The 23,885-nt window shown below is 43.2% G+C and overlaps 1 long non-coding RNA gene across 4 annotated transcripts; it reads right to left on the bottom strand.

The window, feature by feature from the left end:
- Positions 1-1,345: 1,345 nt before the first annotated feature.
- Positions 1,346-14,408, bottom strand: LOC127036550 (uncharacterized). Of its 4 annotated transcripts, none has more exons than XR_007770170.1 (3): positions 14,334-14,408; positions 2,864-3,066; positions 1,346-2,660 (listed from the first exon to the last, which is right to left on the bottom strand). It is a non-coding gene; the product is annotated as an uncharacterized LOC127036550 (long non-coding RNA). The 4 variants fall into 4 exon arrangements; XR_007770172.1 differs by having other exon boundaries at positions 2,864-3,061; positions 14,334-14,388; XR_007770171.1 differs by having other exon boundaries at positions 14,316-14,386.
- Between the last annotated feature and the right edge of the window lie 9,477 nt (positions 14,409-23,885).

Below are 23,885 nucleotides of genomic sequence, written 5' to 3'. Positions count from 1 at the left end.
GCCCGGCCTCAGCGGCTGCCGGGCGCGACGCTCCGCCCGGGCTCGCTCAGTGCCTGCTCGCGCTGCCCGGCTGGGTCCCGCTGCTGCCAGGCTGCCCCCGCCGGCTCTCTCCGGCTCCCGGTGCCAGGCTGCCCCCTGCGGGTCCCCGCGCCAGGCTGCCCCTGCTGCCGCCTCTCTGCGGGGCCGGTGCCAGGCTGCCCCCTCTGGCGGTGCGGCTCCCGGTGCCAGGCTGCCCGCCGCCGCGCGCCCCGGGCTCAGCGGCAGCTGCAGTGATTGTGTGTCTGTGTCATGTCTGTGCAGCGAAGGGCTGAGAGCAGCCGGAGCCGAGGCGGGGCCAGCCCGCTGACACGCCGCCCACTGACAGGCGCCGAGGGCCCAACCAGGAGCAGCCCCCTGCTGCAGAGTCCCGCCCCCTCCTCGGGAAGGGGTTGGCTACACCTGGGCCCTGGGAGCCAGGCGTTCGCACAACCCAGGTGCCCCGCGGAGGCACTCGCTTCTGGGGGGTTCCCTCCATTGCCCTCTGGAAAGTCCCCTTCTGATCCCTGTAGGAAGCTAGTCCCAGCAGCCGCCGCCTGGGCTTCACTCCCCACTCTGTGCAGGGCAGCGGGCTGTAAACCGCAAGCTGGGTGTTGTTATAGTATCTGGTACGCTAAGCAGCTCACCTGAGAGAGAGCGTTAAAACCAGCGAGCGGCTGCAAAGCCCCGAGTAGCACAGGGAAGCGCCGCCGTAAGAGGGGGGAAGAAAGAGGAGTCACCAAGTAATCACCCTAAAGGATAAGAACTGAACAGTACTTACCGTGTCAGCGATATAACCAGAGCCAGCCAACTCCTCTGTCTACTGTGGTCCTTTTTCCTCACTCCTCCACTGACTCTGGGATTAATCCCATCCCATGCCCCACAGGTGCTGATTACAAATTGTGTGTATGTTTCAGGGAAACCCAATAGCATCTAATATTTCTAATGCCATTCAACTATCAACTTTTAGTATAATAAAATAATATCTAATTTCCTGGTGTCATTAACGTATCAAAATGTAATATCACGTCTTTTAGCTGAAATGCAGCAGAATTTGTCTCTGGGATGTTTTGCTGCATTCTGAGAACCAAGTGATAAAAGTGCGGGCTTTCTTTCTCCCCACAGACATGGAACTAGCTTTTACGCTTTATTTTTATTGTTGCTTTCATTTCACTTCATTAATGGTTTTGTAGAATGGATAATCGTAATAAACTAGCATGTTAAGAAGGGAGTGTATGATAAACTGTGGGGGAGGAGGGAGGATCTGAAATTGGCAAGGCAAAAGTATAATCAGAGCAGAAACTGTAAAGCCCTGGAGCAAATGTAACAATAAGTATACACAATTTTATTTAAAAATAAAAAACCCTTTTAGTTTTTAGAGGTTAGTACAACCATCCACATAAAGAGAAGAAAAGCATACACACGCTATGAATAATAATCTAAATAATCATGGGTAGCAATAATATGGACATAATTCAACATTCATTGTTTTAGTTTTCCAAGGCAATAACAGAATATTAACGGGAGGAAATGACATCTTTGGAAAATGTCATTCTACAATAGATACTTCAGCTGTTAATTTGTTCTGTGTTATCAACTATTTAAACACCAGGTCTTATTCAAAGATTATTTTATGACAGTTTAAAAGAAATCTGCCCAGTGCCTGATGCTTCAGCACTGCCCACTGCCTGGTGTTTCAGAATCAGAATTATATCAGATGAACTGAAGTAAATCATGAAGTTGAACGTGCCAGTGATATCGTTTTAAGTGTAGTTGACTGTGATGTTTGACATGTAATGACATCCAGGAAAGTAATTTGAAAAGTATATCTGTGTGTTTCTGTAAAAGCTACTGAATTCTACCCAGAAATGATTATTTGGAGAAACTATATATGACATGCTGGATGAGCTCTATTATAATAGCTATTATTCTCATGAGCAAAGAGAACTCACAAATGACTGACCTATATAAGTTACTCTGTCCATGCTCCTGGGTGAAGCTGAAGGATCAGCAGCCATCATGAATAACATGTTTCTATATTTTCTTTCCTGGCTGTAGGATTGAAACTACTTTGACAGGTATGATGAAAGAAAATTGCTGGGGATGTATGGAGGAGGAAATAGACAGTTCTGAATACTGTTAAATTATTAATAAAACACGGTCACATACCTATTACTGGAATTATCAACAGATGCATATTGTGAGTCTCACACTTTGCCATGCAGACCAGCAATCTTTAAGGGTTTGGTCCTTCAAGATGCTGGACAATTCCTGCAGGACCAGTATAACAGTGTTCATGCTCGGGTGTGGGAGGTTGTACTGCTTTAGTTACACCAGTATAGTTAAAGTGGTACAAATTCTGTGTGTAGACAAGCCCTAAAATATTTACGGATTAGTTAGGTTTTGACCAAGAAAACTAAACTCTCTTTTCCATTTATCTGTTATTCATGATAACATCTAAATGCAGTGCATCTCTGCAGGAGGTACTGGAGGAAATTAAGAGTGAAGCAATAGGCATAAAGAGCCAAATTCATCGCTGATATAACTCCATTGAAGTCCTTTTACTAGAGTTAAAGCACAGGTGAATTTCTCTCAAGGGTTTGCCCTTTCTTCATCATTCTGGCTGAAATGAACTGCCAGTAGACCTTAAGAAAAAGAGAACACCATCAGTGGATGAGTGAAAAATGGTACATTGTATCTAGTGAATTATGGGACACCTCAATAGCTACCAAATGTATGCTTTAAAAACAACCATATACATTTTATTACATGCAAAAAGCTATGTTAAAAGAAGATTATTATGTTTTCAGAGTCAAGCACTCATAAATTAGGAGGAAATGAAGATTACCTTGCAACCTTAGTTGTGTATAGGCATTACGATGCAGTCTTTAATTAGGTGATCACATGCTATTATCCACAAGACTCTTGCCTCATTCAGTGTATAGAAAGGATGGTTCTCACTTAATGGGCAGCTTTTCAATATTTTGTTTCTCCTCATTGTTCAATGTGTGGTCCCAGGCCTTATTTATCGCACATTATTCCGACCCTGCTCTGAAGATAGAATTATTAATTTCTTCATAGGTGTTTCTGTGCTGCTCATCACTACAGTATTTGAGTGCTTCACAAACATCAATGAATTTATTTTCACATCACTTGTGTGGGATGAGAGGGTGGTATTATCCCTATTTTGCAGATGGGGAACTGAGACACACTGAGATTAAGGTCAAGAGTATTCATTAACTGTGGCTCCCCAATGGAGCTACCAAAATCCTGATTTTTATAGAGCACTTTATATGTTCAAAGTACAGTTCCCTTTAACTTCAACTGCAGCTGTGAATGCTCAGCACTTCTGCAAGTCAAAACACAGGGTCTCATATCGGGCACTCAGAAATGAGGACCACACTGGTGTAGGGTATGTCTACACTGCAGTTAAACACCCACAGCTGGCCTGTATCAGCTAGCTCGGGCTCATGGGGCTTGGGCTATGGGCCTGTTTAATTATGATGTAGATATTTGGGCTCAGGCTTGTGGAGTCCCAGAGCCCAGACTCCAGCCTGAGCTGGAAAATCTACACTGCAATTAAACAGACCTGTAGCATGAGACCCATGAGTCCAAGTCAGCTGATATAGGCCCACTGTGGGTGTTTAATTGCAGTGTACACATATCCTTAGTGACCAGCTCTGAAAAGTTTGGTTTAAGTGACTTGCCCAGCAATCCATAGGAAATCTGTGTCAGAGACAGGGGATATAATCCAATTCTCCAGGTCTGCTTCCAACTGCCTTAACCATGAGACCATCCTCTCTCTTCCCACAATCCCCTGCCTTATTCACTACAAACCTTCCTACCCCTGTCATGTGCTCCTAGAGGTGACAGCAGACTTGCCTCCTGTTTCTATCACTTTCCTCAAGAAGGACCTGGTGAGGGGGCTCCCTGCCTCCCCCTCAACTCTGGCCTCTGGAATATGTCATCGGGCTCCTAACCAGCGAGCCTCCCAGGCTGCCCTAACATGCCACCAGAGCCAGCAGCACAATATCCAGCCTGTTTGCCTCTGAACCGGGCCCAGAGAACATCTGTATGTGCTCGTGCTTCATATTGTCCACTTCCTTCTCCTTGTGTCCCACCCTGACTGCAAGTGGCAGGACCTGTTGCCATCTAAGGAGGGCAAGAAACCTTGGTTAACCAGCCTGTACTCCATTCAGGTCCCATGATCCTCAGGGGATATCAGCTGGCAGTTCATCCATGAGCATGGGCCTGGACCTGGTGTGGTTCATGAACTCCCCAACACCAATCCTTTCTGCGGCAAGAGGGAGACCCTGGTGCACATCTATGTAGATTGCACCAGGTTGCAGCCCCTCTTCTGACTCCTCCAGATCCTCAGTAAGAGTTTCTGGTTGCACTTTTCCCTACAACTCAGGATTTTCACACGCCCTATCTGCCGCCCCATTAATTTATGAGACCTTCTCATCACCCTCCTGGTGCTGGCCAAGATGGCCAACCATCATACCAGGAAGAGGAAGCTGGATGGGGGAGGGGATTGCTCTGCGACTGTGGGGCCTACTCCTGATGCCCTGTTTGATCATGCCTCAGATCAGAGTTCCTTTGTCTACTACCTCCTTGAATGCCTTTGAGGAGCAGTGGGTGCTGTCAGAGGTTCTCCACTCAGTTTCTCCTTCCAGTTCCCTGATTTTTACCTTATGACTTTCACTAGTCCCCCCCTTTTTTTTATTTATTGTCCCTAACATTCAGTTGTGACTTGGGTCCAGTGGCCTCTTCCTCCAGCTGAGGGGGAGGGCCTTCAGCTATTGGTGGGCTTAAGCCCACGGTCTCCGGTACCCACAATAGGTATACACCTTTCTTCCCCTGTTGTGTGCTCCAAGAGGTGACAGCAGCCTTGCCTACTGCTTCTTTCACTTTCTTTAAGTGAGTCCTGTGGGAGAACAATTCCTGACCATCCCTCACCCCAATCCTCTGGAACTCATCATAGGCCCCCTGCCTTGCAAGCCTCCCCAGCTGCCCCCAAAGTGCAACCTGAGCCGGCTGCATAACATTCAGCCAGTCTGCTTTCAAACCACACCCAGAAAACATCTGTATGCACTTGTGCTTCACACCATCCACTTCCTCACAGTTGTGTCCCACCACGACACCCAGTGGTGGGATCTGCGACCACATAAGGAGGGTGAGGAATCGCAGTGGGCCAGTCTGTACTCAGCTCCCAGTCCATTGCCCTCTGGAGATATTAGTTGTGTCTCCTTCATGAAGCTATGAGCACAGAGTCGTGAGAACTCCCACAACACCTGTCCCATCTATGGCAACAGGGAGGCCCTGTCACACATGTAAGTAGTATGTGTCAGGTTGCAGCCCCTCTTCTGGCTCCTCCAGAATCATGTATGGAGGTTCTGACTGCACATTTCCTGGCACCTCTTGATCCTTGCACACCTCATCTTTGGCCCCACAAAGTTGCAGGACCTCCTCATCAGCCTCCTCCTGGCGCTGGCCAAGGTGGCCACCCATCACTCCAGGAGGAGGAATCTGGAATGGGGATATGGATCCTCTGCAACTGCTGGACCTATTTCTGGTTCCTTGTCTTCTCATGTCTTCAGGCAGAGTTCCTCTGGTCAGTGATCACTGACTTCTGGGACTCTTTTGAGGAGCAGTGGGTGCTCCTGGGGGTTCTGTGCTTGGAGTCCTCCATAATCAGCTTGATCCTGGACTTAGTGGTTCCTCCCCTTAGTTGAAGGGGAGGGCAGTTAGTTTTGGTCAGGCCTAGACCTGCCTGGCCGAGTCCTGAAAATAGTACACTCCTTCCTACTTCTGCAGCTAATCAGGCAGAGGACCCTACAGACAATAGCCTCCTTCATTATGCAACCTGATTCATTCCCAGAGCAGGTCCATCTTTTGCACTGCATGAGACAGGAGATACAGTGTGATCAGCCCAGCCTATAATTATGTTTATTTAAATGGTGCTTCAAACACACAGTGAAACAAGCACTGTTTCATTATGTTCAGGACATACAACTTTCATGAGCAAACCAAGACAATTTATGAGCTACTCTTATTCCAGGGGTTGATAGTATAGCCCTCTACATGCTGACATATTTTATCTAATGCTCAGGGTATTCTCAGATGAACCAACAGAAGAGAGATTCAAATCTAATTTCGCAGGGCTTGGCCAGATTTTTTTTTTTTGGGGGGGGTGAGGGGAGCAGGAGAGATGGACATCAAACACACAGCTAAAAATAATTACTACAAATTGGGATTGTGGTTCCCACACTGCCAATGCATTGGACACAGTTACAGCTACTGCAGGATGTGCTGCCCCTCCCTTACCTTTTGCAGCAGGAGAGCTCTTCATTAGAGAACAGCTGGAAGCTTTCAAAGAGAAAACAGATAAGATGTAATCCACTCTGGGAAGCAATTTCCCACTTCTGAATCATAAAGTGTAAGAGCTGTTGCTTAAGCTCTCCATGGTGGGCATTAAATTGAAAAGTATGGAGATTCCTCACCAGTATGTGGAAAAAACAAAAGGCAAGATGGTGATGGTGACTGAGGAAATTAAGATGACTGGCAAAACAAGGCCAGTGGACCAACTGGTGTGTGTAACTCAAGAATTTAAAATCTGAGAATCCCGAAGGGAAAGTAGTTAGACAGTGGCTATGCAGATGCAGCAAAGGATGAATTTAGTTTTCTACAATATCTTTAATTTTTTTTTCAGAATCCAGAAGTATTGCTGATTACATACAAAGTAGAGCTGTTAAATTATTTAAAAAATTCATTGAGATTAATCGCTCAATTAATCGTGCTCTTAGACAATAATAGAATAGCACTTATTTAAATATTTTTGGATGTTTTCTACATTTTCAAATATATTGATTTCAATTGCTACATAGAATACAAAGGTACAGTGCTCACTTTATTTTTTATTACAAGCTTGTTTCCATTTGCAGGAGATAATGCTGCCGGCTTCTTATTTACAGTGTCTCCTGAAAGTGAGAACAGGCATTCGCATGGCACTGTTGTAACTTGCGTCACAATATATTTACATGCCAGATGCGCTAAAGATTCATAGGTCCCTTCATGCTTCAACCACCATTCCAGAGGACATGTATCCATGCTGAGGATGGGTTTTGTTTGATAATGATCCAAAGCAGAGTGGACGGGCGTATGTTCATTTTCATCATCTGAGTCAGATGCCCCAGCAGAAGGTTGATTTTCTTTTCTTTTCTTTTTTTTTGGTGGTTTGGGTTCTGTAGTTTCCGCATCGGAGTGTTGCTCTTTTAAGACTTCTGAAACCATGCTCCGCACTCTGTCCTGATCAGATTTTGGAAGACACTTCAGATTCTTAAACCTTGGATTGAGTGCTGTAGCTATTTTTAGAAATCTCACATTGATACCTTGTGTTTTGTCAAATCTGCTGTGAGTGTTCTTAAAACAAACATCATCTGAGACTGCTATAACCTAAAACATATGCAGAATGTGGGTAAAACAGAACATGAGACATACAATTCTCCCCCAAGGAGTTCAGTCGCAAATTTAATTAACACGCTATTTTTTTAATGAGCATCATCAGCATGGAAGCATGTCCTCTGGAATGGTGGCCAAAGCATGAAGGGGCATTCGAGTGTTTAGCATATCTGGCAAGTAAATACCTTGCAACACCGGCTACAAATGTGCCATGTGAATCCCAGTTCTCACTTTCAGGTGACATTGTAAATAAGAAAGAGGCAGAAGCGTCTCCCATAAATGTAAACAAATTTGTTTGTCTTAGTGATTGGCTGAACAAGAAGTAGGACTGAGTGGACTTGTAGGCTCTAAAGTTTTACATTATTTTGTTTTTGAGTGCAGTTATGTAACAAAAAAATCTACATTTGTAAGTTACACTTTCACAATAAAGAGATTGAACTATAGTGCTTGTATAAGGTGAATTGAAAAACATTATTTCATTTATCATTTTTACAGTGAAAATATTTGTAATAAAAATAATATGAAGTGAGAACTGTGCACTTTGTATTCTGTGTTGTAGTAGAAAACAATATATTTGAAAACAGAGAAAAACATCAAAAAAAATTAATAAATATCAATTGGTATTCTATTGTTTAACAGTGCAATTAATCACAATTCATTTTTTGAATCACAATTTTTTTGAATTAAGTGCAATTAATCGACAGCCCTACAATTAATCTCAGGCATTAACTACCCTTAATTGACAGCCATAATAATTTATAATCAACAGCCCTAATACAAAGTTAATTTGTTACCACTGATATTTTGAAAGGACACTATTTCACTATTGCTGAAAGATTAGCAAGACAACTATTTTTCTCAATTTGTTTACTTTGTGCATTTGACAACACTGTGAATATAAAATGGTTCTACCAAATAGAGTCACTTACTAATTTCCCTCTGTGTGTGTGGGTTATTTATGTTAGGGGGCTTATTCCTTCACCCTCCTACTTCCCTGGTCCTTCTCGCATGAACAGAGAGCAACAATACCCAAAGTCCAAAGGCGCAAACAATTTGCTGTTTATTGGGGTGAACTTCCAGCAAGCACAATTCCAGTTTCCTTCCTCAGTGTCCCCCTTCCCAGCTCTGACACCACAGAGCCTTGCCTGTGTCCCTATTCCTGTTCCCTGTTCCCATTTCCCCTTTAGCAAGACATGATTTTAATTCCCCCATCCCCAGTCCCTGTTCCCATTCCCATTCCCTCCCCCACTTCCTGATTGACTGCAGACTATATAGTAAAACCTGCGTTTTGCTTAGCTATTCCTTAACCAATCATTTTACTAAAAGCAGCAAAGAATCCTGAAATTTAACTAACTAATCCTAACATATTGTAACATGGTTATTTAACCAATTATATTCCACCACCTTAATTGGTTTACACCCAACAAATTAATTATACAGTGAACTGAAACAATTACAGAACCAGACAGAGACCATGCAAATAAACATACAAAACAATACAGAAGTGAGAATTTCACAACTACATCTGTACAGACATAAGGGTTTTCCAGTTGTGTCTATTGATAAGTGAGTTCTTGCCAGATAGGATGCTATCTTCTAGGCTCTTCCCTTTCTCTGGAGGTGAGAGGAATATCAGGACAGGATTGTATTCCTAATAGCCCAATAGCACCTTATTTCAATGTGCCTAGTTTGGAATATGAGGATGTGACCATACACTTCCCAGCTTATGGCTGCCTAACTACATCTTAGCTGAAGGCCTTAGCCTGTCACAGTAAGAGAAGACCATTACACAGACAGTGATTTTAATTCTTTCTTTTATACCTCTATAACTAGCTAAGTGATAAGAATACACCTAATTTCTTAAAGTATAGGCCTATATCCTAACAATTTACACAGCAATAGGAGAGAGAACAACATTTTTTAAACTAGAATAATGCAATTGTAAAACCACAAAAATTGGCAGGGGTGCTGAAGGTCAGTGGTAGTATGTGATACTATTTTAAACTAATTTCTTGAAATTCATCAAATTTCAGGTGGTTTGTGCCCCTTTAATGGAACCCTTATAGATACTTGAGTCAGAGAGAGACTCCTGTACAAGAAATGGAATTAAAACAGAAGACAATATTTTACTAGTTTTTCCTAATACAATTCCTGAAGCTCAACAAAGGCTTGATTCAGGACCTACTGAAGTCAATGGCTGAGCTCCCTTTGTCCCCAATGGTGCAGGATCAGGCCCTTAATAAAGAAAATGCTGAATGCAGTTAAAGATTTTATTGATGAAGGGTCTCCGCCTCTATCCTATTTGCAGTGAAATACTGGGTAATGCACAGCAGCAAGACTTTTCCATTTTAGTATATATGTTCTCTGTATAGAAACTTCTAAAGAACATGAAGACAGGAAACAATATGCAGACTCTGAAATGGAGCTATGTAGGGGAGATTAAATTGACTTTTATGCCTTTAGGGCCTGATCCAACTCCCTTTGAAGTCAGTGGCATGATTCCCATTAACTTCAATGGGGTTTGGACCAGGCCCTCACTTCCTATATCTCAGTCTGTGTTCCAGCAAATAATTGTACTTGAATATGTTTTCTTTTCTATCAGATATAACTTGCTACCCCTGATTTCTTCACCTCACCCCTCACAAATGATGGACAGACTTTAGTCCTCTGTTTCCTTGTTACCTCCCTTCTGGATGCTTCATTTATTGTTCTGCAATGTAGAAAAAAAACACTGAGAAAACACTGAATTGTATTGCTGTGTAATTAATATCTGCTTCTCTTTCTAGAAATATTACAAAGCGGAGAGTGTATCTATGTTTAATTCTTTGTTTTATTTTTAAAAATAAAATTTGATTTAGTTAAGGACGACCTCCACAACTAAGACAAGATTTGAGGTCCTTATTCCTACTCAAAACAGGACATTTTGTTTCCATTAAAATAGTCTGTTTTATGCATAGAAGGTTTAATTGTTCTCAGAGTATTTTCATTACCTTCAGAAAGTGTTATCAATACAGATCCCAAAATCAGGATGCTAATTAGAGTAATACTGGCTCTACTGTAGCTAAAGAGTTGTGTCTTCTTTAAGAGAAAGAAGGCTCATTGAATCACTGACTGAGCCTGTCCGCCAGGGAGTAGAAATAACTGCCAGGTATATAAGCTCAGAGGATACCTATGACAAACGAGTCAGTGTCAAAGCCAAATGTCCTTTTCAAACAAGATACTAGAAAAAGCCCATCTGATGAGTAAGCAAACGATGTTAAGCTGTCAGGTTCGGCACCACCCAAACAAGATCAGTCACAGCCAGTCTTGCATCTACCAGGTCCATTTCTACCTAACCAATGCAGTTATAGTCTCCACAATGTGTGTGTTTGAAGTGTGCCATATGTACTCTCTATCTGTATCTGAGTTCATAGACAGATAAGGTGACAGGAGCGCTACTGGAATCCCTAGAACATGTATTGTATAAGATCATAGAAGAATAATTTCACTGCCTATAGTGAAGCAAACATAAGTTTGTGCAGCGCTAAAGTGAGAATGCAGAGAAAAATGGAGGTCTTTGTAATTAAAAACAGATAGATGAGAGACACCATACACCCTGCCATGAAATCTAGTATATGAAGGTTACGTTCTCATGTGGATTCATTACAGTGGAGTGCTGGATTGCTCCTAAGGATGAAAAGGAGCATGTTTAGATGTGTTGTGTTTGCTAACAGTATTCTGCCATTTCCTCCATTTACAGGGCTGCCCGGAGGATTCAGGGGGCCTGGGGCAAAGCAATTTCAGGGTCCCCTTCCATAAAAAAAATTAAGAACATAAGAACGGCCGTACCGGGTCAGACCAAAGGTCCATCTAGCTCAGTATCTGTCTACTGACAGTGGCCAATGCCAGGTGCCCCAGAGGGAGTGAAGCTAACAGGCAATGATCAAGTGATCTCTCTCCTGCCATCCATCTCCATCCTCTGATGAACAGAGGCTAGGGACACCATTCTTTACCCTTCCTGGCTAATAGCCATTTATGGACTTAGCCACCATGAATTTATCCAGTTCCCTTTTAAACATTGTTATAGTCCCAGCCTTCACAACCTCCTCAGGTAAGGAGTTCCACAAGTTGACTGTGCGCTGTGTGAAGAAGAACTTCCTTTTATTTGTTTTAAACCTGCTACCTATTAATTTCATTTGGTGACCCCTAGTTCTTGTATTATGGGAATAAGTAAATAACTTTTCCTTACCCACTTTCTCAACATCACTTATGATTTTATATACCTCTATCATATCCCCCCTTAGTCTCCTCTTTTCCAAGCTGAAGAGGCCTAGCCTCTTTAATCTTTCCTCGTATGGGACCCTCTCCAAACCCCTAATCATTTTAGTTGCCCTTTTCTGAACCTTTTCTAGTGCTAGAATATCTTTTTTGAGGTGAGGAGACCACATCTGTACACAGTATTCGAGATGTGGGTGTACCATGGATTTATATAATGGCAATAATATATTCTCACTCTTATTCTCTATCCCCTTTTTAATGATTCCTAACATCTTGTTTGCTTTTTTGACCGCTTCTGCACACTGCGTGGACATCTTCAGAGAACTATCCACGATGACGCCAAGATCTTTTTCCTGACTCATTGTAGCTAAATTAGCCCCCATCATATTGTATGTATAGTTGGAGTTATTTTTTCCAATGTGCATTACTTTACATTTATCCACATTAAATTTCATTTGCCATTTTGTTGCCCAATCACTTAGTTTTGCCAGATCTTTTTGAAGTTCTTCACAATCTGCTTTGATCTTAACTATCTTGAGTAGTTTAGTATCATCTTCAAACTTTGCCACCTCACTGTTCACCCCTTTCTCCAGATCATTTATGAATAAATTGAATAGGACTGGTCCTAGGACTGACCCTTGGGGAACACCACTAGTTACCCCTCTCCATTCTGAGAATTTACCATTAATTGCAATACTATACAATGTTATATTCTTGTGGGGGTCCCTGCGGGGCCTGGCGCAAATTGCCCCACTTGCTCCCCCCTGCCACAGGCGGCTCTGGGAAAGATAAACCTTCTGCATCTTGGCACAAACACAGTTTTGAGAAAACTTCTTTACAAGGTATCACTGGTTCTCAGCATCAACTAGTGCTAAAAGGCACTAAAGCTCATTAAAAAGGTTGGACAAATATTTTCCATCAAAACTTTTTCTGGATCGAAAACTAGGGGTTTTTAAAAAGCAGAAAAAAATCACGGACAATGTCTGCTTTCCTTCAAAATTTGTTGTGTTTTTTTAATTGAAAAGTTGAAATTAGTCTGCCAAAACCTGGTTATGGTTTGGGGTTTCAGAAGCGTGTGGCCAAATATTTGCTGCTTGCTGTGTTTGATTGTTTAAAGAAACAATAAAAAATTCTGCTTAAAAAAATCCAAAACTTTTGAACCACTTCAGCTTGTGACCAAATGCCTGAGCCCATCCAGTCAGAGATTTTTCCAGGTTTCTGATTCTTTGCTGGCTTCCTTAACTCATATCTGTCTCCATAAATTTGGGTTCATTTAGGTTAGAACATAAGAACAGCCATACTGGGTCAAACCAAAGGTTAATCCAGCTCAGTATCCTGTCTACCGACAATGGTCAATGCCAAATGCCCCACAGGGAGTAAACGTAACAGGTAATGATCAAGTGACCTCTTTCCTGCCATCCATCTCCACCCTCTGACAAACAGAGGCTAAGGACACCATTCCTTACCCATCCTGGCTAATAGCCATTAATGAACTTAACCTCCATGCGTTTATCTGTTTCCTAGAGACTGGCTCCATGGTGTCCCTCACCAACTGGAGATGGTTACTGTGGATTTGTCTTTAGTATAGCTTATGTACATACTCCACGAACTGAGAATTTGAGCTTCTTCCAGAATCTGGGATGAGCCTATGTTGTGAAAACTGAAATGCTCAAAATAGAACATGCATGTGAATGAATACAGGGTGCTAACATTAAATTAACCCAGGGGGTCTCAAACTGGGGTTAGGAGGTCACGAGGTTATTACTGGGGGTCGCCAGCTGTCAGCCTCCACCTCAAATCCTGCTTTGCTTCAGCCTTTATAATAGTGTTAAATATATTAAAAAGTGTTTTTAATTTATATGGGGGGGGAGTCACACTCAGGTATTTGCTATGCGAAAGGAGTCACCAGTATAAAAGTTTGAGAACAACTGAATTAACCCCTCTGGAGCCTCAGGGAATGCAGGGGAGGGAGATCTCCCTTGGTAGGGTTGGGAAGGATATTACTTTTCTCATGTGATCCCTCCCCTAATGGCTAATTTTAAATGAAGCTATCCTCCCCTGACGTGAATCTCCCTATGGCACTGAAATTAAATATAGACTATAATTTGGCATTTTAGAAGTGAAAGGGATGGTAGCCCTAATGGAAAAGCTAACAGCTTGACTCTACTGTAAGCCTCCAACTGCTGAATGAGCTTTAGGGTAGGGAAGGCTGTGCCTCCCAAACAGCCTGGCCCTGCCCCCTATCCGACCCCCACCCACTTCCTGCCCCTCGACTGCCTGCCCCCTCAGAATCCCCGACCCATCCTGCTCCTTGTTCCCTCACCCTCCCCCAGAGACCCCCCACCACCACCCCGGGAGCCCACCCCTGCTCTCTGTCCCCTGACTGCCCCAACCCCTATCTGCCCCCCCGCTGATGCCCTGAAATGCCCCTGAAAACAGACCCCTGAAATGCCCACAATCCAAACCCCCCCATTCCCTGTCCTCTGACCACCCCCTGCCAACCTCTGCCCCCTCTCTGTGCCCTGACTGTCCCTGGGACTTCCTGCCCCTTATCCAACTCCCCCCCGGCCACGGCCCCTTACCCGCAGCTCTCTGCTCACCCAAAGCCTCAGCCCATCCAGGAGCTTCCCTGGACAGCTGCAGCATGGCTCCGGCGGGACCCCTGAGCTCCTCCCCACTCAAAAGCCACGTTGTAAGGGGGTGGGGCTGCGAGCTCCAAGACGAGCGGAGGGAGCTGAGCTCAGAGTGGAGCTCGCAGCCCCGCCCCCTTACCATGTGGCTGTGAGTGGGGTGGAGCTCAGGGGCCCTGCTGGACCCACGCTGCAGCTGTCCAGGGATGCTCCTGAATGTACTGAGTCTCCGGGAGAGGGGCAGAGATGGGGTTGGGTCGGGCTGGGGCCGGAGCCTTGGCCATTCTCATGGGGGCCCCTGCGGAGCCTGGGGCCTGGGGCAAATTGTCCCACTTACCGCCCCTCCCCCGGGTGGCCCTGTCCATTTATGTACAATCCCTATTTACCATGCACAACTTCTGACAAGGACTTCCATTTTTACTTTTCCCAAATGGCCTTCATGTAACTATTGGAGTGCAAGTGACCTGAACTTCATAGAAATATCTCTGTTGCCTCATATTCAGCAACTTTAATATACACACAACTATTCTTTTGGAGCAAAGAAAGCTGGAAATAGCTGTTTGTGTGCATAAGTTCATCTATTCCTGGTAGTGTCACACCCTTTAATAGCAGTGGATCATTTTGAACTTTGCATTACATGATGGCATTTGTCATTGGCAAGGATTCACTTTGTACCCTATAGAATGTATCAACTGTCTCTGATTCCATTTCAGGATCCTTACCTTCCACTTCCCATGGCAAGCATGGCAAAGAATCTGCATTTTACTTAAGCTGTCCCCTGCAAAGAATCCCTTTGTTCAGGTGCTTCCAAAACAGGTCCCATTAAGTTCAGTTTCAACAGGAAAGAGTAGATACTTCTCAAGTGACAAGAAAACATTTAAAAAGTGAAGTAAAAGCCAGCAGCAGTTTTTATTACAACTTCCCTGGACTAGTTTTAGTAACCTAGATCATGAAGATGAGCTGTTATCTCTTCCAGGCAATTGGTAAATACTGTTTGTGATGCTAGCAGAGTGTAAGATATTTCTCTGTGTGTGTGTATGTGCACATGTGCCCACATGAGAGAGAGCAATTGTGATGTGAAAGTTGTGTCTCCTAAATCCAAAGCCTAGAATCAGTCCTGTTACAGCAAAAAGTATTCCAACACGAACATCTACCATAGAAATAGGATTATCCAAAAGAGATTAACTGAACCTTCTAAATGCAGGGGGGGAAGAAGGAAATCTATATCCTTTAAAGGTAGCAGAAATGGACCCTCATCCTTCATTAGATGTGAGCAAAGGAGTTGGCTGTACTGTTGCTATTTGAAAAAAAAAGAACACCCCCTTTCATGGCAGAAGTCTGGGAAGAGGTTAATACAAAATTGGCGCTTTGGAGAAGGAACCAAAAGATACACAGGAAAAAGAAATAGTGCATAAGAACTGTCTCTGTATTAACTGTAAATAAAGGTTTCTAGTCTGCAACTAGCATAGACACTTTCCATATTGGGAACAGCAGGACGATGAGATTTAGACATCCAGGAGATATCACCTTGTCTCTTCAAATTTTGCCACGAGGTCATCTGCTTTAAAGTTAAAGACATTAGGACTTTCCGAGGCAAGTCTAGCACTGCATATTAACTTCAAGGTAGAGTTCCAAAGTACAGAATCAAGGATGCTGTCTCAGCAATTGCATAGCAAGAAATCTAGAGATATATTTGACATACTAAAAGCAGCTCTTAAAAAATCATTTGAATGGAGTAATTCTTCTTGAATTGACACTTATAGGGATGCATAAATGATTTTGTTCAAACCAGCAATATCTAGGACCAAAGCAGTTAGTATTTCCTGATTTTTTTCAGTGAGAGCTATTGAATATATCCCCTTCCTTTTTTAACTCGCAGTGTAGCCACAGTAGCAGGGGCAGCGGCGAGCAGCAACACAGAATAGCAGCTCCGAGTATAAACTTGCCCTAATCTTGTAGCTACATACTTGTGGCAGCTAGCCTGTGCTGCTGGTCACAGCTGCCAGTGTCACTGAGGCTATGCCACATTTTTTAGAGCACTAGCTTGATGACAGCTAGTACAAATATGGCCACTTGAGCTGGGAACCGCACCCCCAACTCCAAGTGTAGACATAGCCTTATTTCTTTGTTTACCAAATGCTCATTTGTCAGGGCTGAGGCATGGACCCAACTATTTTTGCATCCGAGCCTGTCAATGCCGAAGAAACTTCCTGTGTTCTTGCTGGCCTTTGAGAAGGTGTGACTATGAGCTGGACTCACTCTGCAGGCAGAAGACTAGGAAAGGTCACCTCATCTCAGCAGTGAGACTGTCAGTGCCAAAGGATAATCCTCTTCACCCTCATTAGCATTTGCAGGGAAGTTGATGCTAAGCTCAAGCAACAAGGCAATGCCAATGGATCTGTCAATACCAAACACTTCTTCACAGTCGCACTTTAATACTTCTCCAGCACTCTGAGAGTCAAGCTGCTTCTTAACATCAGAGGCTTTTTCCTCAATTTTTTAGATAAATAAAGCTGCCAGAAATACTAAAGCCCAAGCTGATGAAACTGGCTAAATAAGTGGAATTTCTTTCAGGGAGAAAACATATACAGAGGATGACATTATAAAGGTCTTTCCTCATGTGTCCTGAGTTTTGGCAGCTATACAGATGTTGTCACTAGTACTGGCTGTATGCTTGCAGCCTTGACGTTGCTATCAGGGTGTACAATGAACACAGCATTTTAAGCGTTTTTACTGTGATGTAATGTATTCACTGCTGTGGAGCAAAAAACTTGGAGCGTTCCTGTAATAGTTAAAGAAAAGACCAAAAGCAAAGCTGACAGCCCTTAATCGAGGAAAACCTTCCATTAAAGTCAATGGATGTGTTACTCAATTAAAGACTGAAGAATTTGGTCTCAAGACACAGAGGATGGCTTCAAAGGTTATTTCTCCAGCCAACACACAAAATTTTAGTGACTGATTTGAAGCTGATGTTGGTATTGACTCCTTGATAGCCCTTAGCCTGGTTTACAAAAGTTCCAAGTGCTCTGCTTGAGTGTTATCAGGGAAGAGATTGATACCACAGCTCCAATTAAAAGGAGTGGCTTAAGAGATTTAAATGCTAGGCATGATGCCAATGTTGTTGTTTTTTAAATCTGTTACTGTCTAGTATGAACATTGGCACCAGCCATTTCCACTGCAGAAGATATACAGAGTTGTCCCCTTTGACTCAAGGTGAAAATTATCTGCCTTCTTGAGAGCAGTGTCTTCTTCCCAACACTACTGTCATAGCAAAGTTGGTCTGTGACAGACACTATACGAGACATTTCTCAGAGATCTTCAACCAGGTTTTTCCCCTCAAATATCCCTAAGGGAGCAATTTGAGAGAACAGCTAGGGTCAAAGTTTTTCTGGCTAAAGAGGAAAAAGCTCCGTTAAAAAACTCACAGCAGACATAGTTAAACTTGTTACCCTACTAGAAAGAGCACAAAATACTAAGATAAATATGATTTTAAAGTGTGAAAATAGAGACCTCATCAGAGATTAGTCCTTCTTTATTCAACAGGCAGGCAGAATTAAGAGTAAGAGAAAGTAGGTTAAGTGTTTGCTTATGTAGATACCTGTGTATCCAGCTAGTGGTTGCTTTGACATCTTGGTTCCTTAACAGCTGGACGGTTTTTAGGCCTTAGGCATTTAGGCCACGTTTCAAGAATGTGGAGCTATGTAGGTGCCTTCATTATGAAAAATAGTACATGTGTAATCACATCTATTGTATAATATAGAGAGATAACAAAGCATATGGTCTTAACAAGTTTTTAGTTCATGAAGTCTGGAATGACCACAATGCTCACGACTGATATAAGCACAAGTAAGTTTTTCCATTTCTTTATAGTAAGTGACATTTAAGGGGGAGATTGTCAAAGACGCAAAAGGGAGATGAGCTCCTACCTCCCACTGATTTTAAATTGGAGCATCAAGGTGGCTGGAGTGTCTCACAGCTAAGAGTGCCAAACTCAGGTCAGACTGTCAGAAATCGGGGCAGACACCCCAGACAGGTAGTATTTTCTATCACTGGATTTTACCAAACCAGTAACAAAAGTGTACTCCTGGATCACTATATTAGTTTTATATTATATTAGCCACAGACTCCTTTAGGCACATCAGCCCCTATTTTACCAGACAGACTAGACTTTATGATGAAAGTAAGTAATTCAGCACACATTAGGTTACTTCCTGCCCTAAAGGGCCAATCACTTAAACCCAGGTCAAAATATGCCCCAGATCTCAAAGATAGAGCTGTAGCCAATCCTTTAGTAAACTAAAGCTAAAGATTTATTAATTAGGAACAAATAATGAGAGTTGTAGCAAAGGTTAAAGCAGATAAAATACATTAGAGCTGGATCAGAGTAAGTAGTCCAAAATGGTAGCAGAGATGTAGTAATCTGTCAGTTTCTTACAGTCTTTTCATAATGGATTTGGGAAATTCTGTCTTGTATCTGGAAAGCCCTCTGATAGCATCCAAAAAATCAGAGATGTCAGGATCGTTCCCAAGGTCCAGTATTTTTAATTGAAAATACCCTGCCAAGCGTTTTTAGTGCAGCATGTGTCTGGAGATTTCCCTTTTTTAGGCGCACAATGCCCCACACTTTGAAGTCAATATTCTTCCTTGCTGAGCAGCTTTGGACAAATGGGTGCAGGTTAACGGGAACAATATGATAGACAAAAACATTTGCTTTCAGGCAATTTTAGACATCAAATGACTTCAAAACTAAACAGTAACACAGATTATTGTTCCAGGGTTAATTACGTATACGACAGCAATCACAGGTAAACTTAGTGTAAATGTAATTAGCGGGGCATGTCCATGTAAACGCAGTGTGACAACATTTTCCTTTGTTCTATTCTAACAAGTAGATACAATAACATTAACAACCAACAGGTTCATAGACAAGTAGATACAATAACATTATTAGTACTTCTTTTGATCTAGGGTTATGGGATCTAGGGCATGCATAATAGCAAATAAGCAACTGGGATACAGCCAAACTTAACAGTTCAGTTACATTTTACAAGTGGGTTGGCTGGCACATTACAATGACTCTTGACATTCCTCTGAGGTTCAGAGACAGGTGAACTGCATATTGCTTTTAATTTAAACTGGTTTGCCTATGTCACAGGAAGTTAGGTGTCTTGCTGTCCTTTGTGCCTTTGAAAATTTCCTCCTAGACTGTTATAGTACTAAACATGTATCTATTTTATTTATGGGCTACATTTTCAAAGGGTTTTCACCACTAAATTGGGTGTTTGCCCCTAAAACAGCAGGCACAACTGGAATTTGCACCCACTGAATATTTTCAAAAGACAGTACAAACTGGGGTCTGTGATGGGGTGTCCAACCCACACAAGGCTTGAAGGGGTAAATTAGGCCAATTAACATATAGGAAGCACCTGGAGGAAAGCCAGGGTGTGCTAAGGCCTAATTTCCTGATGAAGACCAGCTGCGGGGAGGAGCAAGGCCAGGTTAATAAAGTCAGGGAGCTGGCAACAGAAAGAGGCTGCAGGGAAGTACTCTGCAGTCACTCCCTGGGATTAGGGGGGGTGGTTTTGAGGCTGCTGAGTTTAGTAGTCTGCAGTTACTCCTTGGGAGGAGGGATCTGAGCTGGGATACCCATAGAAGGTGGCGGGAAACAGAAGCTGTAGGAAGGAGTTGAGGGAAGGAGCGACACGGCTGAGGAAAAGTACAGTTGCCAGGCACAAGGTTCTTGGACTGGAACCTGGAATAGTGGCTAGGCCCCGGTTCCCCTACCAGCCACTGAGGAAGCGGCACCATCTGGGAGCACTGCATGAGAAGACTGCCTGAGACTGTCGGTGCAGAAGGACTTTGATACCTCGGAAGGAGGAAACACATATAGTGACCTAGCCAGAGGTCAAATCATGAAGAAGGAGCACCCAGAGTTGCAGAGACAGAGAGCGGCCGCAGGTCAGGTCAGACCTGAGTGGTGCTAACCCCCAAACATGGCCATGAGGCGCCCCTAGCAGTGAGTGGACTCTATGACAGGGCACAAATTAGTTGTGCTTACCAAAAGTTGCTCCTTTCAGAAGCATTGATGATGGGTATAGACTGGAGAATGTCACTGCCATAGGATTTCCACAAGGATGCAACCAGATGCCAGTGGTACATGCATACCACATTGTATGCCATAAAATCCACCTATTAGCGCCTTCAACAGGTGAGCATTGCACACCGGCTTCCCATTTATTACACACAGTTTGATTAGATCAGCCATTGTATAAATTGCAGCCAGTGATAAATAGATATTGCACTGACAGCACTTTGTACCTACTTGGTACAGTCTCGGCAGTGTTAATCTTCCTAACACTGGGAACCAGCTTAGGCTCAGAAAAAACTGGCACAGGAAGGAAGAAGAGGTCTGCAGTTCCCAGGAAGCCCCAGAGCATGATTGTATTCTGATAACTGGGTTTACAGAGCACATTGTACCAAGTTTCTGTTGCCAGAGAAGCAAGTCTAGCAAAGGTACAGGCGGGACATACATAACTGTCATTAATACCTGGAGAAGTTACAAGGAGATCTGGGAAAGGAAACACACAAGAAACCATGTGTTTTTGTCAGTACCCCTTGATAGGTATCTGGCAATGAGCATTCATCAGGGAAAGAGATGGCCTTTGGGAAGAGAAAAGGATTACATTCTATCCACATTCAGATTTCCTTTGATGCAAATCCCAGATATAGTGGCACAATACTCAGGAGCATCTCATGAATTGTGCAGTCTCAAAAAAGGAACATATCCTGAAGCAGGGAGTTGTCAGAGGTCTGGACTGGCTAGAGAGATTGACACTAAGCAAATGTATGTGGGGGGCATTGTGGGTAAACAGTGGGGTAAAGTCACAGTATGATACAACTGAGAGCAATCCCTTAACCCTAACAGATATGTCAATGCAATGTCATCCTTTAAAGGCAGTGACCATGACTGTGGGCTCAAACTGCCCACAGGTTAGTTCTACTGCTCCGCACCTAGACTTCAAGAAGTACATCTTCTGTGATATGAAAGCATTACTTCCTGCACTGGTAGCCTCTACGTTATCCTGCATAGGTCAGCACTCTGTGGATAATGGGATTATGCAGCTGTGTTAACTGACACACAGTTGAAGGTTATTTTAAAACTACCATCTAATTGTGCTACAGAATATGTTTTAATTTCAAGCAGTCACTCTTTTGTTTGGGAATAAAACCTTCAAAATATGAACAGAATGTAAAATGATGTAGGGGTATCTGCCTGAGTCTGCAGGCACACAGAGAATCTCACAGAGATGTGAATCACCTCATTCCCCTGAGAGGGCTGCTAACTTTGAATTCTGATGATAATTTAAATGTTATTTTTGTTAATTATTTTACCGTTGATCATTTTAGCAGAAACAATAAGTTGGGGTGTTCACCTCACACTTGCCCTGAAGGGGTTAATGTAGGCTAAGAAGAGAGCCCATTAACCAGCCAGGCCACAACTGAGGGGAATCGGGGGGTTAAGTAATCCCCTGACTGAATAATGGAGGAGCCCAGCTGAGGAGGAACCAGCTGGGTTGGGTTTATAAAGACAGAAAGTTGGCAGCAGACATGGGGCTGCAGGGCAGTAGTTTGTCATCACTCTCTGGGATAAGGGAGGTGTGTGTGAGGGCTATGGAGGTAAAGTTGCCTACAATTACTTCTGGGGGGACTTTTGGGACTAGCAAACCCAGAGAAGGTTAAGGAGCCAGAGGGTTAGGAAAGGATCAGGGAAAATAAGGTCCAGAATGGAAAAGACCTTGGCGGTTGATTAGATCAATGGTTCTCAACCAGGGGTACATATACCCCTGGGGGTACGCAGAGGTCTACTGGGAGGTACATCAGCTCATTTAGATATTTGATTAGTTTTACAACAGGCTACATAAAGAGCACTAGTGAAGTCAGTACAAACTAAAATTTCACACCGACAATGACTTGTTTATATTGCTCTATATACTATACACTGAAGTGTAAGTAAAATATTTATATCCCAGTTGATGTATTTTATAGTTATATGATAAAAATGAGCAAGTGAGCAATTTTTCAATAATAGTGTGCTATGACACTTTTCTATTTTTATGTGTCTTTTTGTAAGCAAGTAGTTTTTAAGTGAGGTGAAACTTGGGATACACAAGACAAATCAGACTCCTGAAAGGGGTACAGTAGTCTGGAAAGGTTGAGAGCCACTGGTGTACAGGGTTCCTTAGCTGGACCCTGGGGTAGAAGGTGGTCCCAGGTTCCCCTACCAGCTGCTGGGGAAGGGCACTAGCTGGCCAGTGAAGGGGAAGCCTGTCTGGGCCTGTTTATAAAAAGAGGATTTGATACCCCAAAAGAGGATGATGCATATGACTTGGTCAATGGGCTAAGGCACAAACACAGAGCCTCTAGCCCCTCTGAGAGCCAGGAACAGAAGGCAGGAGAGAAGTAGAAAGGAGGTGTCTGACCTGGAATCAGCTAATCCCCAGAGTGACCAGGAGGAGGTACACTAGCAGTGAGCAGGCTCTGTCATATGGGCTAATTGCAGATGAAATGCCATACATGAGGGTGGCAGGGCAGCTTGTTACTGTGAATGTAGCAGGGGGATGAAGGGAAAGAGGAGATGAATTCCCTTCTCACTACCAAAAGCCTCAACTGTCCCCTAGATAACAAAGGCCAAATCCCCATCTGGTGGAGATCAACAGCAGTGAAGTCAATTGTGATGCAGCTATCTATACCAGCTGAGGATTTAGTCCTAAATGCCAAATTGCCTTTCTGAGTGTCAAACCACCACATGCCTCCAAAACAGATTTCCAAACTCTCTGACACAGCCTTTCCTCTGCAATGCAGTTACTCTCAATACTAAACTCCTCAGCACATTGACCATTTACGCTCTGGGGCCAGTGCAAAATCAAAATAGACACCACAAATAATACTGCACTGATTGAGTGGGACTGGGAGGGGGCCGAAAGTAAGGAGCAGGGAGGTTGTGCCACATAATTCTGGGGTTCCTGCAGCCCAATTTAGGTCTAATGTGCCATACAAGACATGGGGTCTTGGATGTGATTGGTGAAAATGTGCAGAAATGTGTTTCTGGCTGGTTAGGGTTGTTAATGAGAAAAATTATATAGGCTTCTAATTGGCATGTCATGGTAAAAAACCTGCACTCCTAACAGATGAAAATTAGATAGGATTTTGCACATGCTGGGTAACATGAGTCCAACTGCAGAGGACTCAGGGGGAGATGAAAATCATTACTAATACGTTTTAGCAACCTCTAAAAATGACCTCAGATAGCTTTTCTATATTTTCTCTGTGATATTAAAGTCCAATAGCTCAGGAACTTATAGGACTAGATCCAAGTACTGTGGCCCATAGGAAAGCTCAGAATCTCTCTTTTTGAATGGTTTGCAGTTCCCATTTCTAGCCTTGATGAATCACATTCTGGACCTTAGCCTTGATCCTGGAAAAACATATGCACGTGTTTAACTTCTCACCCTTTGAGAAATG

This window comes from Gopherus flavomarginatus, chromosome 1, assembly GCF_025201925.1.
Source record: "Gopherus flavomarginatus isolate rGopFla2 chromosome 1, rGopFla2.mat.asm, whole genome shotgun sequence".
NCBI lineage: Eukaryota > Metazoa > Chordata > Testudines > Testudinidae > Gopherus > Gopherus flavomarginatus.
The sequence above is the reverse complement of the archived record's forward strand: the minus strand, read 5'-3'. Positions and strand labels throughout refer to the sequence as shown.